Consider the following 12934-nt stretch of genomic DNA (forward strand, 5'->3'; position numbering starts at 1 on the left):
TAACTCATGTCCTGTGGGACAGGGGGATACACCAGTCCGATGCATGTTACCTGCCCTTTGGCTACCCCGTTGCTCCCAAACAATAAGCTGGAATACTGGTAGATGTTTACCCCAGGGGGGAAAGGGTGAGCAAGAGAGAGAGAGAAAGATTTATACGATTATAAACTTGTAATGCCTTTTGAGGCTAGGCTTCATCTGATAATGAAATATATACTGTATATATATAAAGATAGTAATAGTAGGCATTTTATTATACAAAGATACATTGTATGATTCTTTAGTTACAATTTTACTAATATTTTAATGCATTGCTTGCTAAGTACGGAAAACAAATTCAACATGAAGGATTAACTTAAATGTGTGCAATTAAGTGATGTGGGCAAGGCAACGTTAAAACTTGCCTATACAGCGTAACTAGGGCAGGCCAGGGGAAGAGTGATTTACCACATTAGGCTCCTGGTGGGATGTCCTCTCTTAATATGCAGCCACACATTTTATCCTTCCTGTTTCAGGAACATTAGCAGGTACAGTAATCACATGCTGTTTAGCAAGACACTGGCAATCCCCCAACTGCCCCCCACACACCCACACCCACATCGCCTACCACATCCTTATAACCTGGTGGCGATAAATTTATTGGACACCCATGTTGAGAAACAGGGGAGTAATTAACAGCACAGACGGGCAACTTGGTGCAATCACCTTGCAGGGTTTGGTCCTCTAAGTATGTGGTCCCTTTCATTTTAATTAAAATAACACTGTGGAAATACCTGAGAAAAGGAACAAAGAAAGGTCATATATCATTCAAAAGTATACAGTTTACAAAGGTCCTCCCTCTGAGATCAGTAGTTAGAGTTGAAACACATCATTGATTAACTAGCCCCACCCCTAACGTATCATGTCACATGTAATATCATAGGAAACCCTAAGTATATTGTCACATCACATCATATTTTCCATCATGTTCTTATCCATATAGGGACACTATATGGATAAGAACATGATGGAAAACTAAAGTATATATACAAATATATATAATGTTGAACATGACTTAACACTCACCAAATCAAAACAATGCAAAAAATATATGTTAACAATATGGCTACTCCAAAAGTCAGATTGGTCAACATAATACATATATACAAAAATATATGGACACACCTGCAAATAGTGGATTCACCTATTTCAGCCACACCCTTTGCCGACAGGTGTATAAAATCCAGCATACAGCCATGAAATCTCCATAGTCAAACATTGGCAGTAGAATGGCCTTCCTGAAGAGCTCAGTGACTTTCAATGTGGCACCGTCATAGGATGCCACCTTTCCAAAAAGTCAGTTCGTCAAATTTCTGTCCTGCTAGAACTGCCCCGGTCAACTGTAAGTGGAAACGTCTAGGAGCAACAACGGCTCAGCTGCAAAGTGGTAGGCCACACAAGTTCACAGAACTGGACCACCAAGTGTTGAAGTGCATAGCGAGTAAAAATTGTCTGTCCTCGGCTGCAACACTCGCTACCGAGTTCCAAACTGCCTCTGTAAGCAACGTCAGCACAAGAACTGTTAGCTTCATGAAATGGGTTTCCATGGCACAGCAGGTGCACACAAGACTAAGACCACCATGCGCAATGCCAAGCGTGGGCTAGAGTGGTGTAAAGCTTGCCGCCATTAGACTCCATCTGGCAGTCCCACGGACAAATCCGGGTTTAGCGGATGCCAGGAGAATGCTACCTGCCTGAATGCATAGTGCCAACTGTAAAGTTTGGTGGAAGAGGAATAATGGTTTGGGGCTGTTTTTCATGGTTCGGGCTAGGCCCCTTAGTTCCAGTGAATGGAAATCTTAACGCTACAGCGTACAATGACATTCTAGATAATTCCAACTTTATGGCAACAGTTTGGGGAAGGCCCTTGCCAGTTTTAGGATGACAATGCCCCCGTGCAAAAAGAGAGGTCCATACAGAAATATTTAGTCGAGATCGTTGTGGAAGAACTTGACTGGCCTTTACAGCCTTTACAGCCTTTACAACATCTGTGCCCGATGTCACTAATGCTCTAGTGGCTGAATGGAAGCAAGTCCCCGCAGCAATATTCCAACATCTAGTGCAATGCCTTCCCAGAAGAGGGGAGGCTGTTATAGCAGCAAAGGGGTGAAAAACATGCATGTTTGATGTTGAATGAGATGTTCGACAAGCAGGTGTCCACATACTTTTGATAATGTAATGTATGTCAACAGCGCTAATCCTATTATATCCAATCCCCCCCACATATCGTTATTTAAAAAAAATATATAATTGCAATCCCAATATACGGCCATAGAAATTCCTTGATGAAGTGGACAACGGTAATTATATTTTATGTTTCTCCTCGCTTTGCCACCTGAGTCAATAGCTTTATATTGACATAATTCTAAGGCTTTCAATGGCAGCATCATTGAAAGATTGCTTGAAAATCAATAGGAATAATATTAGCTAGTTCAGATGGGGTTAGAAGGTTAGTGCTCAATGTGCAAGGTTCACAGAGCAACACCTTGCTTCTTTATATCCTTACACTGGAGAGAGGGACCTGAAACAGTGTAAACACAAAGGGAAAGTGCTTTACATCATGTGCTTTACAACGTGGATTACACAAGGATGAGAACTGTACACAGCTTCCTGTGCCACAAAGGTTTGAGGAAAACGCTAGAGAAAATCATCCGTACATTGCATAACATATTTTATGGTAAAATATTTACTACCTTATTATCTGTTAGCTGACTAATGATTTAGATTACCACACAGATATTTGTAAGTATAAGTATTTATAACAGATTCATAACAAGGGAATGTAAAATACAAAGTTAAGTAGAAGTTCAGTAGCATACACAATCATAGTTCCCATTTCAGCAGGTGATGAGAAATTGTAAGTAATAGGATTTGTTGTATTTTTTGTGAACAAAATTCTGTACTGTCACGTCTAGACGGGACCAAATATTTGATTCCCATCAAAAATCCCTAACCCCTAACCCTAAATCCCTCTTTAACCCTCTAAAACTAACTGTAACCCCTAACCTTAATTCTAACCATAACTGTAACACTAACCCTAAACCTAACCCCCAAGCCTAAAATATAATTTTTCCTTGTGTGGACTGGTAAAATGTCCCCGCTTATCCAAAATGTCCTTGTTTTACTATCCCTGTGAGGACTTCTGGTACCCAGAAGGATAGTTAAACACACACACACACAAACACACACACACACACACACACACACACACACACACACACACACACACACACACACACACACACACACACACACACACACACACGCACACACACACACACTCACACACACCCCCCCCCCCCCCCCCAATGTAATCGATTGGAAGGAGGCGATGTGCTTCCCATCTCCTTAATTGCAACTTGAATTTTCTGCTCTGGCATAACTGCATTGGGGTCAGTATCCAGATGACTAATGGTGACCCCTCAACACTCCTAATCCCACAGAAAACAATTTTTTATTAAATGTTCTTGTTAGTTAGTAATGCTTGTATGGCACCAAATGAAATTACTCTGGGGTGTGGTATATCCTCTCCTCTTTTGTTGTGGGTTTGCTTATTTACAATAAATAACTTTTTCCATATAAATAAACATAATTTACTTCCAATGTTGTCAATATAATATGAATACCAAAATATACATATTGTCATTTTATTATTATTGGTAGCTCAAGACCATGTATTTGTAATGTGTTATATGATATATGCTTTCATAACACCTTACAGATGCATTAGGAGTAGACTGACACCTACTCATTGTACAGTTTGATGTGAACATTCCAATGTAAACCCTATTATATTTTGCTGGGTTTGCTTGTTAGAAAATTACTAGGGCAGTAACCAATGGTGAACTTACCTATTTTTGTGTTTAATTGGCCATGTTGTCTCTGAAGTTAATTGGTTCTCCAAGTCCAGGTAGTTACTAAATGTTTGGCAGCATTAGAACCTCAGCACTTTTCCATTAATGGTGCGTGAAATGAAATGTTTGATACTGCAAATAAAATCAGTGATATTCAAGGATGTTATGGTTGGTAATGCGTTGAAACTGCCATTTAATGGGTCCTGGAAGATTGGGGTAGTGTCAGCTGGAACCGCCTGGGCCCTCTCCTGACATTGCTAGTTGCCTCTTTATTCCCTTAACAATTGTCTGCACTGATTACACAGACACCCAAAAGCTTCAAAACTAGATAGACATGCTCTATTAGAAGTCCAATTAGAGTCATTAGTCGAAATGTGTGTGCGACACTAAAGCCCGAAACAATGACTTACTTAGTAATAAGATAATTCTCTCATATGCATTGACCACAAATGCTTGCCAGCCATCTCTGCATTGCGATTTCACTCACAGGAGGCTGGTGGCACCTTATTTGGGGAGGAAGGGCTCATAGTAATGGCTGGAGTGGAATAGGTGAAATGGTATCAAATACATCAAACACAACTTCAAATTCCTTGGCGTACACATCTCAGAGAAGCTGAAATGGTCTAACCACACGGACACCGCAGTGAAGAAAGCACGATAGCGACTCTTCAACCTCAGGATACTGATGAAATTCGGCCTGTCCCCAAGGGCCCTCACAGTGTTCTACAGGAGCACCATCAAGAGCAAATGATATAGTAATGGCGCCGGAGGTGATGGCTGCCGTTTTACGGGCTCCTAACCAACTGTGCTGCTACCGTCTCTTATTGTTTGTAACTTATTTTGTATATAATGTTGCTGCTACCGTCTCTCATGACCGAAAAGAGCTTCTGGACATCAGAACAGCGATTACTCACCTCGAACTGGACAGAGATTTTTTCTTTAATGAGTCCTAAGCGAGGGATATACTGCTTCCCCGAGACCAGGCCCAAATCTCCTTCATTCGCGTGAAGAAAAGATGGAAATACAAAGGGGCGGAGGTCGGGGTGCCTTGTGAAAATTTGTTGGCGAGTGGGTTAACCTACCATTCGTTCTATTGGCCAAAGTGAAATCATTGGAAAATAAACTGGATGACATACGATCGAGACTATCCTACCAACGGGACATTAAAAACTGTAATATCTTATGTTTCACCGAGTCGTGGTCGAACGACAAAACGGATAATATAGAGCTGGCTGGATTTTCCGTACATCGGCAGGACAGAGTAACTACGTCTTGTAAGACGAGGAGTGGGGGTGTGTGTTTATTTGTCAACAACAGCTGGTGCGCAATGTCTAATACTAAAGAAGTAGAGTGTCACGCCCTGGCCTTAGTATTCTTTGTTTTCTTAATTATTTTAGTTAGGTCAGGGTGTGACATGGGGAATGTATGTGTTTTTTGTAGTGTCTAGGGTGGTTGTAAGGTTGAGGGGGTTTATTAGAGTAGTTGGGTTTATGTTTAGTATAGTAGTCTAGCTGTGTCTATGGTTGAGTGTAGGTATCTAGGAAAGTCTATGGTTGCCTGAATTGGGTCTCAATTAGAGACAGCTGGTTATTGTTGTCTCTGATTGGGAGCCATATTTAAGGCAACCATAGGCTTTAGCTGTTTGTGGGGAATTGTCTATGTCGAAGTGTTTTGTGTCAGCACTGATTTTTGTATAGCTTCACGGTCGTCTGTTCTGTTTGTTGTTTTGTTTTTTCCTTCTTTAAAATAAAAGAAGATGTACTTTCCACGCGCTGCGCCTTGGTCCTCTCTCAGTCCCGTTGACGATCGTGACATAGAGTACCTTATGATAAGCTGTCGACCACACTATCTACCAAGAGAGTTTTCATCTATTTTATTCGTATCCGACTATTTACCACCACAAACCAATGCTGGCACTAAGACCACACTCAAAGAGCTGTATAAGGCCATAAGCAAAACAAGAAAATGCTCATCCAGAAATGGCGCTCCTAGTGACTGGGGACTTTAATGCAGGCAAATCTGTTTAACCTAATTTCTACCAGCATGTCACATGTGCAACCAGAGGGGAAATAAATCTAGACCATCTTTACTCCACACACAGATATGCAAAAAAAGCTCTCCCTCGCCCTCCATTTAGCAAATCTGACCATAATGATATCCTCCTGATTCCTGCTTACAAGCAAAAACTAAAGCAGGAAGTACCAATGACTCGCTCAATACGGAAGTGGTCAGATGACGCGGATGCTACACTACAGGACTGTTTTGCTAGCACAGACTGGAAAATGTTCTGGGATTTATCCAATGGCATTGAGGAGTATAGCACCTCAGTCACCGGCTTCATCAATCAATCAATTTTCAATCAATCAATCAATCAATTTTATTTTATATAGCCCTTCGTACATCAGCTAATATCTCGAAGTGCTGTACAGACACCCAGCCTAAAACCCCAAACAGCTAGTAATGCAGGTGTAGAAGCACGGTGCATCGACGACGTCAATAAGTGCATCGACGACGTCATCCCCACAGTGACCGTACGTACATATCCCAAACAGAAGCCATGGATTACAGGCAACATCCGCACCGAGCTAAAGGCAAGAGCTGCTACTTTCAAGGAGCGCGACACTAATCCGGACGCTTATAAAAAATCCCACTATGCCCTCCGATGAACCATCAAACAGGCAAAGCATCAATACAGTACTAAGATTGAATCCTACCACACCGGCTCTGACGCTCGTCGGATGTGGCAGGGCTGGCAAACTATTACGGACTACAAAGGGATCTGTGATGTGGTCTTCAAGTGTACAGTATATTGAGGTATAGATATGTGTTAATCATCCATACTGTAGGTGAATTTAATCAAGACAATTGTGACTGAAGATGAGTCTTTCTAAACAATTGTAAAAACCATAAAACCAAGTTAAATGGACAGAAATGTCCAAACGTCAATTCCTACCCTTTGTGTTTTGTTTATCTAACTTTCAGTTGCATTGGAAATGGGCATTGAGTAATTATGCACCCCTTTCATGTGTGGAACCTTATTTCATATTTGCTGTTGACAATTTTGACACTGATAAATGGCGTTAACAAAGCAGGGTGTTTGGGTGTGAGAGGGAGCGGGGTGACTGACAGGTTTTAATGAGTACAGCAGCGTGACAGTGTCAGCTGCAGATGGAAATTAGGCCTCATTCTACCTTTGCAAAGGTTATGTCCCTTTTTCTTAACAACACAGTTAACTGTCGAAGATTTTAATCCACCTGACAATCATATCGGCCTAATTGATTTTTTAGATTTTGAATGAAATTGGATTTACACATCACAAATGTATATTTCAAGAAAAAATGTACTAGTTCCATCCCCCATGAGTCTAAATGGATATAGGATACAGCAGCTGAGGGATGTTTTTAAAATAAAAATGTCTTTGTTCAACATTTATCATATTTGGGAAACATATCATTCATTTAAGCAGTAACGGTAACTAAAGATTAAGTATCTGACTCAAAAGGCTACATGATACATAGCTGTTTCATTCCTCTTTTCACAATGTTTTGGTTGTGATTGAGCATGACAATTACTCCTCTTTCAAGAAATTATCTAATTATATCAAACACTCAATCAAATTATTGTGATCTGTTGCTACATAAAGCAGCTAAATTACTGAAATCTGTAGAGAGCAGGGATGAATAGAACATTATGAATTAACAATACCTAATGGGGCTCCCGTAGGTAAATGAATATGCTAAAAAGCTAAGAGGTCACAGCGAGATCTAATATCTTTAAAGACGCTTAATTCCAACCTCTCCTTCATAAATCAATTGACTGTGATAGCTGATGCATCCATCTATTATTAAGGAGGAGAATTCATATTTTAGATGATTTGTTGAGGAGGGTTGATGCAGGTGAAAAGGCATTGGCACCTCATTGCTATCTTAAGTAATGATATACAGTATAATGTACATACAGTAAATACAGTATATCATGTAAGGTGAGTTTGATATATCTATAGGTTGGTATAAGAAACAAAGTGAAACAAACTAACAAAACAATTGAATATAATGTTCCTCTCAGTAAATGACATGCTATGCAAATCCGCACAGTATATGTACAGTAGTTGAGCTCAGGTTCTCTTATTCATAGAAGCAACATTAACCTCTACTACTCTTCATAAAAAAGGCTTGAACTTGTGAACTTGACTTGAACGCTTGCACAAAGTTTTATGAAACATTAATGCCACCAAATGGCCCTGAAGGCCAAGGTTATCCTTCAGTATTGCTACAATGGATCATAGTGAAGATGTTCTCCTTAGTCTGATGAAGGCTTAGAATAATAGAATATGTCAGCTGGATTGAAGTATGCAATATTTGAAATTGAATGTCCTGGCATGTTCCCCTCGTTCACTCACTCATGTTTGATCCTATGATCAAAAACATTGTATTTGTCTTAACTAGCTTGGTAGAATTTCTCCCTCCAGATTGGTCTCAGAGGCCCATTGAAAAGTCAGCCTCCCAGCACACCTCATGGACAGCTTAGTGTTGTGATACTACTATGTACAGAAGCAGGATCTTAATTTGACCAGTATTGTCACAGCAAATAATCCAGCAGCAACAGGATCTATAATGTTGCTTAATAGATGGTTAAGCTATTAGCTGGACAAAATTAACCTACATGAAAAGTGCAACACTGTTAATATAACTGTGTGTTATTGAGTGTTTTCAGTGAATGTATGTAAATACATTCAGGAAACGTCTCAGCAACAAAAGAGTGATCAAATTAAGATCCTGCACCTGTAATGCACTCCATGACCTCATATCTGTGACCCTGAAAGGCTTTTGGTGTACAGTATGCTGGACAGGACGGGAAATTAAGGCAACTGTTCTGCCAATAACATTCTTCTAATGTTCATCAACAACATAAGTGACACTAAACATATATGAGCATATCAAACCACACTGTACATCTGGACACCTGACAGCTGTTCTATATATACAGCATATTCAAAAATTACAAACACACAAATCACATGGGACTACAGTGGCATTCCAGAAAATTGCAAATGTGCAATCATATATTTAATGGGTTTTGTACAATCTGTCCAATGTTTGCTTAAGAGAGCAATCCCCCATTTGCCTTGCAGTAAATCTACTACAATTGTCAACCAAAGTATTGCCCTCACATCTAACCGCTATATTGGGCTCTCATATTGAAAGGACAGCAAGGTTCATTCATTTGGTTTATGTTTTAACTAGAAAGGCCTCCCTTACCTATGAGGGCATGCTTTAAGTCCTTTCAATGTCCTTGTGCTTGACAGTCATTGAAGAATGAGACTAGACAGAATAAACAAACAATATTTTTATATTATTCACATGCCACATTTTTGCCATTGGCATATATATATATATATATATTTTAAGTCAGCCATTACACCACAATACTAAACACCCATTTCAATATGTATGTGTCCGCATAATGTGCATGTGTGTGTGCCTGCATACATGTGTGCTTGATTGTGTGTGCATGTGTGTTTAATAATATGGTGGTTATTTGTTGATATATTCATATCTTTCCAGAAAAGGATGACATGTCCCTTTCTTGTATTAGCTGGTAAACATGCAGGCATAGTGATACAACAATGAGTCTGTTTTTAGCGATAAATATTCAGTTGCTGATGACTGGCCAAGATAACCAATGTGTCTTCAGAGGTTATCTGTTAGGCTTTCACATTTGGCTATATTTTATCACAGTTTATCTTTTATCTGTTTGGCTAGTGGCTTCCCATAGAAATCACAACAAGAGGGAGATTTTTGGGGCTTGGAAGGAGCAAAGCTGTACTTAGTGAATCGATAGAACTTGACATAACCTTTTTGTCTCTGAGAGGGGCAAAATTGCTAGGTTTTTCTATGCTTATAAATGTTAATAGAGAATTTGAAGCAATGTAAATCTAGTAATGGAAGCTCATCATAATGGAATGGCTGTATCATTAGTATTAAGGAAATGTCAAGTATGCTCTATTGAATAGGCTTATCAATATCAATATTTTGTTATTGTATACCATCATCAAATTACAAGGACTTAAAGGTTGAATGCTGAATGAGATTACATAAAAACTCCATAAGAAAATGTAACATATTTACCTTTTATAATTTCTGTTGGAAAAATTATTTGGATTTATTCCAATTGGAAAATAAGTGGATGAAATGCACACACGTCACTCACACTTTAGTTATAACATACAACTCTAATTAATGAAACACTCTAGTGGCAACATCGCAGGTGTATTTCTATCCCTTTTCATCAATTAGGCCTGTGAAGGTGGGACCCCTTTGAGAGAGGCTTTTAGATGAATTATATTATCTGTAGGTTCTGAAACAAGAAGCCTTCTTGACCTCCCCTTCTAGAAGAATCCATTATCTTAAACTATCACAGTAATCCTGGCTTTGGGAGGGGAGAGAGGGAAGCTAGAATCAAGCCTAATAGATAGCAAATAAGATTAATCTATGATCTAAGTGCCGATTACACTTGGACCTGCCCTTGAACACTCAGGTGTAACCTTGAGATCTGCATCCACTCTTGGCCAGCAATTGGATTGAAGGTCCCATAAGGGCCTGGGGTTGGTGGTGGGGCACTTTGCCAAGACCTCACCCCTGAGAGAGCAAAGGGCAAGCAGCTTAACCCTTACAAAACCAAACGGTGTTAAATATCAGGGCTATTGGCAGGCCATATCAAATATATGAAGCCCACCTCTTTTGTATTGGTAAAAGTTTCACAGCGGTAAAATGGCACTACTAAACATTGTGTAGATACAATCCCTATATGATGACATGTTAGAATGACACACTGTAGACCAGTATCTATAATACTAATCCTATCTGTTTACAATCTTTTGGAACTATGAAACGTGGGTATACTGTATGTAAATTGCCAAAAAATTATGGCCAATCTTGGGAAATGACCTAAATACAGTACTTTGTGTGGTAGGTTATAGGTTTCAAAATAATAACAGTATATATTTTTAAAAGTCTGAGGATAGTCATATATTTTGACTTTGAATAATTGTCCTAAAATTGTCTCTACATGTTTAACATATGGAGATCGATAATTAGTAGGTGTTCACTCAAAAGTTCAGATCCCCATAGCTACACATAGGAGCCTCAAACACCACACAGACTAGTGGATCGATGCTCCCTCCAGTTTGACTCTGAAGCTGACTATTTGATTAATCTGCCGGGGCAGCCAGGGAAGAGACAAGGCACACAACAGCAGACAGTTTCATGCCATTAGGATGGCAGGAGTAATGACATTTCATTTAATTTGTCAGGGAGAGAGTGCTAATGTTAAAAAGCTTTTGGATAATAAAAAGTCAAATATCTGAAGGAAAGCCTTAAGTAATTACTCCAAGTGTCTTGGGTCCTCTCACTAGAATATTTACATTACTGTCATGGAGGTTCGTAGAGTAATTAAATTAGTGAAATTGGTAAGTTCTTTATTCCAAAATGGTTTGACATTTTTTGTTGTTGACAGAAATGGCTAGCACGCGTAGACCAAGGCTTTGTCCCTTATGATAAAATAGTGGAGCAGTAAAGCCACAACAGGCTACAGTATGTTAGTGGGGGGAAACCCTTTTAGTGGAGGGCAGTATTTCATAGCAGACTACAAGTATATGCCACCTATGCACCAATCCACCCTGGGAGTCTGTAATATGCCAACCATTCAATTATAACACAACTGTGAAACTAATTAAGGTATCTGAGAAAGTATGTTCTGCCTGAGGAACACTGGACAGGGTTGAAGCACTGGTCTCTCTGCATACTGTTTGTCTCCATTGGTGCCATTAAAAGTGTATGCTATTTGCATTACAAATTAAACTCCTGTAAGGTAAAAACTATACAACAGTGGATGTTTGTTAAAAATAAGTGTTTATTCTGCCACATCTTTCAACTGAGTCTTACAAATTAGAGCTGACGAGACATTGATATACAGTACATGTACCTTGAGGTCAAACCTGTTTTTTCCATAGTCAAGCATATGCTTGTAATCAGTTGAATTTGATGAACTAATTTTTATTGGAGATCAGTTGATGATGATAAAAATGCATAGAAATAATAATTCTCATTGAAACGGAAAGTGTGGTTCAGTGTAGAGGCCATTCCAGTTTAAATGTCAAGGTAAAGGCTCCTTGGCAGTATTAAAGAAGTCTTTAGAACAAAACAAAAATGTATTCAATGGGTGTGTAGAAACGGACATTTCTATCAGGGTATTTCAGCATCCTTTCTCACTCCACTCAGGCTGTTGTAAGATAGATTAGTGAAAGGGCCTGGAAATGTATCTGACCGCTGTCTTACTCTAATGTATAACTTCCACTTTAGATCCTGCAATGTAAGCAGAAAGTCCACCTTGCAAGTGTTGAAGCCCTGTCATGAATCTAACCTGACAGCCGACATAATATCAGGGCGACAACACTTGTATGACTTCCATTTTCTTTGCTTTCTATTGATTTTCAGTTAATAACTGGGGGAAATACTAAACGTCTGTGCTGAGTACCTAATAAATCCTTTCTGAGCTTTTTTATTGAAGATCATTTAATAAAAGCAACGGGCTGGGCATGGGGATGTGTCTCTGGCTTAAGAAGACAAAAAAAAAGAGGATGAGAGGAGAGGGAAACATGCAGAGGCTTAAAATCCATATTCATTAAGTTGACATCTTTGAGGACCTTGGCTATGATGCAGTCCTCAAAGGGTTAAACAAAGTATTACTGTTTGGGAAGTGCTGTACCTATGAAAACATACTGTATGTAAAATGTTCCTGCATTCATACAGCCTTCATAACAGCTATGTAAGACATTATAACGTCTGTCATAGAATATTATTCAGATAGTTTTAATGGTCGGTATAGCTGACAGACAAATGTGTTCTCATGTGACCTTAAGTCAACTGACACTATAACACAGTCCACCTGACCACAAATTCCATGCGCTATAACAATTCCGCTATAATCTCTACTGAACGTGGTTTATGTTTTAAAATCACCATAGTGATATCCCTGAGCAGTTT

Source organism: Salvelinus alpinus, chromosome 15, assembly GCF_045679555.1.
Source record: "Salvelinus alpinus chromosome 15, SLU_Salpinus.1, whole genome shotgun sequence".
NCBI lineage: Eukaryota > Metazoa > Chordata > Actinopteri > Salmoniformes > Salmonidae > Salvelinus > Salvelinus alpinus.